Source organism: Octopus bimaculoides, chromosome 28, assembly GCF_046866305.1.
Source record: "Octopus bimaculoides isolate indiv1 chromosome 28, ASM4686630v1, whole genome shotgun sequence".
Taxonomy (NCBI): Eukaryota; Metazoa; Mollusca; class Cephalopoda; order Octopoda; family Octopodidae; genus Octopus; species Octopus bimaculoides.
This window is the reverse complement of record NC_142955.1, coordinates 20,401,096-20,407,972: the sequence shown is the minus strand read 5'-3', so window position 1 is coordinate 20,407,972 and position 6,877 is coordinate 20,401,096.

The window sequence follows — 6,877 nt, the reverse complement described above, 5'->3', positions numbered from 1 at the left end:
TTAGATTGGAGCCTGGTGTAGCCATCCGGTTTCACCAGTCCACAGTCAAATCGTCCAACCCATGCTAGCATGGAAAGCGGACGTTAAATGACGATGATGATGGTGATGATGTATATATGCATATATATGAGTGTGTGTGTATGTATTTATGAGTGTGTGTCTGTGTCTCTGAGGGAGAGGAAAAGAGAGAGAGGGAGAAAGAAAAAGATAGAGGGATTGAGAGAGAGAGAGAGAGAGAGAGAGAGAGATAGAGAGAGAGAGACACTCATGTCTCTATGTGTTTGTCTTTTATGTGTGTGTGTGTGATACGTTTCCATCTTCAGTCTCTAACTCCTTACAAACTTTGGAGACGAAAGATCTGGCAACTTTTATAAATCAAGATATTTCTAAACTGCTATGCTCAGCCTTTATAACCTCCATTCACTAGGCTTTGTTTGGTCCAAGGCTAAAGTCAAAACCACTTGCCCAAGGCGCCACGCAGTCGGACTGGACCCAGGACCATGCAATTTAGATGCAAACTTCTTACGACACAGTCGTGGCCCATTTGATAATAATTCTTACATCTATTACAGTCAGATTAATAAGTTTGATTTTAAGGGTTGTTAATGAAATTAGCCTTATGATCTTTGAATGTGATATTGGAGCTTTTGCAAAGCCTCAAATCTGATTCAGAGATGCTCACCTCGTTAACAATCTTCTTTAACTTCTACAATGTTTATGTCACGACGGGATAAAAAGATATTTATTAATAGACGTTGGTGATAGAATTAGATAAGAATTTATAGCAATTAGTCTTATCTCTTTCCTAAAGATTTTTCAGGTTTTATCGCAAAATACACAAATATTTTGCTTATTGCAAAATCTTCTAAGTTTACATTTTGGGTCCCTCTGGAATGTTGCTCCAGTGTTTTCGAAACTTAAGATTCTTTATCAACTGAAACAAGTTTTCCACGAAGGTTTCTTACAGCGCAGAAGGAATGTGTTCAAGGGATTAATATGTATTTTTCTTCTTTTTTTTTTTTTTTTTTGCTGCTTACAAAGTGAAAAGGGCTTTCGATATATTTGGGTCGATATATTTGTGTGTGTATATGCATGTTTGAATATATTCTTGTGATGTAAGAACATACAACACTTATATTTAGATATGTGTATATATGTGTGTGTGTGTATGTGTGTATATGTATATATATATATATATATATATATATATATATATATATATATATATATATATATATACAAATTTGAATATACACACACACACATATATATTTATGTATACACACACACAAAAACACACATATATATTTGTGTATATACACACACAAAAACACACATATATATATAGGCATATGCATATGTGTGTGTGTGTTTATATAAGTTTTATTCATTTGAGAAAAACCAAATCAAATCTTCTTCTGCTGGATTTTTCAGTTTGTTTTCAGAGCCTTTTAGATGTGATGTAGTGATTTTCTTTTGCTTTTTGGGGACAAATTGACTTTTCCTCATCACATAAGACTTATGTCTGATGTCTTCATGGAGAACATTTCTGACTGTTCCTTCCGACACATGGAGATCTTTCGCAATTGACCTCATGGACTTTTTGGGATTGTAATTCATGGTCTGTTGACCTGTCAACCTGTCATCAAATGATTCTGTTGAAATACAGAAATGACAAATTGACGGAGTTTTCTCCCTTACACTACAAACTGTTGCTTCCTTTTGGATGCATAACCCTTGGAACTTCAGAAGGGTCTGCCCATAACCATTTGTCATTTCTTCTGTTAATTTTTTGATTTTGGTCGAAGTTTTTCTCATTTGAGTAAAACCAAATCAAATCTTCTTCTGGATTTTCCAGTTTGTTTTAAGAGCCTTTTAGATCTCATGTAGTGATTTTCATTTGCTTTCTTGGGACAAATTGACCTTTCCTCATCACATAAGACTTTTATCTGATGTCTTCATGGAGAACAATTCTCACTGTTCCTTCCGACAAATGGAGATCTTTTGCAACTGACCTCATGGACTTTCTGGGATTGTAATCAATGCTCTGTTGAACTTGCTGGATAAATTCAGGTGTTCTGATGATCTCAGAGCATTTAGAATGCTTTTTATGCTTTGATACTGGTGATACGTTTCCATCTTCAGTCTCTAACTCCTTACAAACTTTGGAGACGAAAGATCTGGCAACTTTTATAAATCAAGATATTTCTAAACCGCTATGCTCAGCCTTTATAACCCCAATAACAGCATGCCTCTTCATTTCTTGAGTAAGCTGAGGGTCTGCCATTATTATTTTCAGAAACAAAGATTATACAGAGTTAGCAAAAAATGCAGCAATGACCCAAAAATGTATGTCCTCAAATACCTTACTCACCCTGTACATATGTATGTATGCGTATACATGTATACATACAGTGATAATGAGTGATACCATTAAGAGGATGTATAAAGTTAAGGGTGTGAAGAATGCACATTCCAAAGGGGTCAGGCTTTATCTGTGATTGTCATCCAAAGGGGGGGTCAGTGGAAAAGGGGGCTGACATGCCTTGGATTACACTGCCTGCACACCCATCACCACAACCACCACCACCATCATCACTACTACTACAACTACCACTAAAACTGTTTCCAGCTCCTTGACCACCACCACAGACATCCCTCGTTAATAGTGCACTAACAGTGGTGGGGTGGGGTCGGTTGTTGGAGTTGTTGGGGGGTGGTAGTGGCCTTCGTTTAGGGGGACAAGGGCTTATTGTGTGATAAGAAACGCACTTGTATGTGTGTTGCTATGTGTATATTTGTATTAGTGCATATGAAGGTATATGTGTGTGTGTGTGTGAGCATACTTATACACATATATATGTATACATACATACATATATATACATGTATATGCGTGTATATATATATATATATATATATATATATATATATATATATATGAAAACACACGTGCGCGCACACACATACGCACGTATATAAACCTATATATCCACCCATCCAGATTTTAATCTGCCAAAGAACAAGGCATGTCTTGTTAAGCAATTATTTCCTCTCTTAAACTAAACTCTTTTGCGTCACCCTCTTCCGACCCCACACAATTATGAGACACCTCTTGCCTCTCCCCACCCACTTGCCTTTGTCTACGTTTATCTAGGACTACATTATCTAATGTACAGTATAGTAGTTAGCATTAGTGGCTACAGTTGTGGTTGTTTAGCCCTAATCTAGTCCTAATCCAGACTGACCTCATGATCAAAGACGTTCCATCTGGCTTGTATATGTCTATCTAGGACTACATTATCTAATGTACATTTTCTGAAACAAAGATTAAACAGAGCTACGGTTGACATTAGAATACTCAGAGTTTCAAATGTTAACTGTTGTTCTGACCAGCACTTCGAAACGCCGGTGTTAAAACGGGGGTAGCTGATGAAGTAGAAAGTTCTCTATGTAGCTTGTGTGTTTTCTCGTCTACGTTTTGTTTGCAATGTCCTGTGCCCAAATATGCACCTATACATACAGGTGGATGTCGGTATGCACATACCTGTACGTAGATATGCATATACTCATTTACTATTTGTTTATATATATATATATATATATATATATAATCATCATCACCATCATCATCGTTTAACGTCCGCTTTCCATGCTAGCATGGGCTGGACGATTTGACTGAGGACTGGTGAAACCGGATGGCAACACCAGGCTCCAATCTAATTTGGCAGAGTTTCTACAGCTGGATGCCCTTCCTAACGCCAACCACTCAGAGAGTGTAGTGGGTGCTTTTACGTGTCACCCGTACGAAAACGGCCACGCTCGAAATGGTGTCTTTTTATGTGCCACCCGCACAAGCCAGTCCAAGGGCACTGGCAACGATCTCACTCGAAAATCCTACGGGAGCCAGTCAGGCGGTACTGGCAACGGCCACGCTCAAAATGGTGCATCTCATGTGCCACCCGCACAAGGGCCAGTCCAGTGGCACTGGCAACGATCTTACTTGGCTTGCCGGGTCTTCTCACGCACAGCACATTTCCAAAGGTCTCGGTCAGTAGTCATCGCCTCGGTGAGGCCCAATGTACGAAGGTCTTGCCTCACCACCTCAGCCCAGGTCTTCCTGGGCCTACCTCTTCCATGGGTTCCCTCAACTGTTAGGGTGTGGCACTTTTTCACGCAGCTATCCTCATCCATTCTCACCACATGTCCATACCAGCGCAATTGTCTCTCTTGCACACCACAACTGATGCTTCTAATGTTCAGCTTTTCTCTCAAGATACTTACACTCTGACGGGTATTCACATTGACATTACACATCCAACGGAGAATACTGGCTTCATTCCTTGCGAGCTTACGTATGTCCTCAGCAGTTACAGCCCATGTTTCACTGCCATGTAGCATGGCTATTCGTACACATGCGTCATACAGTCTGCCTTTTACTCTGAGTGAGAGTCCCTTTGTCGCCAGCAGGGGTAAGGGCTCTCTAAACTTTGCCCAGGCTATTCTTATTCTAGCAGCTACACTTTCAGCGCACCCACCCCCACATATATATAGATATATATATATATATATATATTTATTTATATATATATTTAGTTATTTATTTATATATATATTTATTTATTTATATATATTTATCTATTTATATATATATATTTTTATTTATGTATATATATATATATATTTATATATATATATATATATATATATATATATATATATATATATATTTATTTATATATATATATATATATTTATTTAGTAATATATATATATTTATTTATTTATTTATTTATATATATATTTATTTATTTATATATATATATATATATATATACGTTTATTTATTTATATGTATATTTCAGCTTCACAATCCCCTCTTCTACCGCCTCCTCCCCTCCGACCCCACCCCCTCCTACCAACGGCTTGTGTCCTCCACAATCCATGACCTCATCTCCTCCTCTGCTCTCCCCGCTACCGCCACCAACCTCATCGTCCGCACACCTCGCACCTCCTCCATCTACTTCCTTCCCAAGATCCACAAACCTAACAACCCTGGCCGCCCCATTGTCTCTGCTTGCAATTGCCCCACCGAACTCATTTCAAAATACCTCGACCATATCCTATCCCCGTTAGTTGCTGCCCTCCCATCCCACATACACGACACCAACCACGCCCTTCGCCTCTTCAATTCCTTTTCCTTCCCTCCCGGCCCCTCACACCTCCTCTTCACCCTGGACATCAAATCCCTATACACGGTGATTCCACACAACGATGGTCTCTCAGCCCTCCAATACTTCCTTGACTGCCGCCCTGACCCCACACCTAGCACCCCTACCCTGCTTCGTCTGGCAGAACTCGTCCTCACCCTCAACCGCTTCACGTTCGCCGGAGATACCTACCAAGAGGAATCTGGGGTCGCGATGGGGACGAGAATGGGGCCCAATTACGCCAACCTCTTTGTTGGTTACATTGAGGCCCAAGTATTCTCCCAATTCTCCGGTCCGACCCCGGAACTATACGGTCGCTACATAGATGACTGTATAGGAGCCACCTCCCTCTCCCGCGAACAGCTCTGCCTTTTCATCTCCTTCCTCTCCAACTTCCACCCCGCTCTTGACTTTACTTCCACCATCTCTGACACCTCTGTCAACTTCCTCGACATCTCTCTTTCCATCAACCCCCCCTCTAACTCTCTCACTACCTCCGCCTTCTTCAAACCCACTGACTCCCACCTCTACCTCAACTTCTCCTCCTCCCATCCATTCCACACCAAACGAGCCATCCCCTACTCCCAGTTCCTCCGCCTCCGACGTTTGTGCAGCCTGGACCAGGATTTCGAGACCCAGTCCCAGTATCTTGCTCGTCTGTTCATGCATCGAGGATACCCCTCCCACCTTGTCCAATCCGCCCTCGCCCGCGCTCGTCGAATCGACCGCACCACCGCCCTCTCTCCTCCCCCACACCAATCCCCTAACCGTACCCCCTTCCCACTCCGTTTCCACCCCGCCACCCTACCCCTTCGTCGGAGGATCCTACGGGCCTTCCGTCGCCTCCAGCTCGATCCCACTACCCACCCCATTTTCCCCAACCCACCCCTATCCGCTTTCAAACGCGCCCGCAACCTACGCGATCTACTGGTCCGCAGTACCTTCTCCTCTTCCTCCCCACCCCCACCCGGCTCCTTCCCGTGCTCCAGATCCCGCTGTCACACCTGCCCCTTCATCACCAACACTACCTCTGTCACCGGATCGAACCTACAAACACTTCACATTCCACACAGTTTCACCTGCACCTCCTCCAACCTTATTTACTGCATCAAATGTACCCTATGCAACCAACTCTACGTGGGGCAGACGGGCCGCCGGCTGGCCGACCGTTTCACCGAACACCTAAGGGACGTTCGGCTAGGTTCGGACTCCCCTGTCGGCCGTCACTTCCAACTGCCCAACCACTCTCCCTCTAACATCTCCGTTTTTGGCCTCGCCCTGCACCATGGGTCCACTCCCTCGCGACTCCACTTGGAGCAACGCTACATTTTCAACCTTAATTCTTCTTTCCTCTTCGGACTCAACACAGCCTTCTCTTCCTTATGACTCTCCCCTTTACGTCCCTGCAACACTTTACATAATTTTTTTAATTTTATTTATTTATTTTTTTTTTTTAACCCCCCCCCCCTCGTCCCCCTTACATTATATCCATTATTCTCTTGTTATTAGACTTACTTTTTCCTACTTTTTATCTCACCACTACCTACACGCACAAATACCCACACACCTTACATATATACCGCCCACATACATATACCGCCCACATACATGACAAACATACATACGCGCCCTCACACACACATAGCCGAACGCACATATATACACAC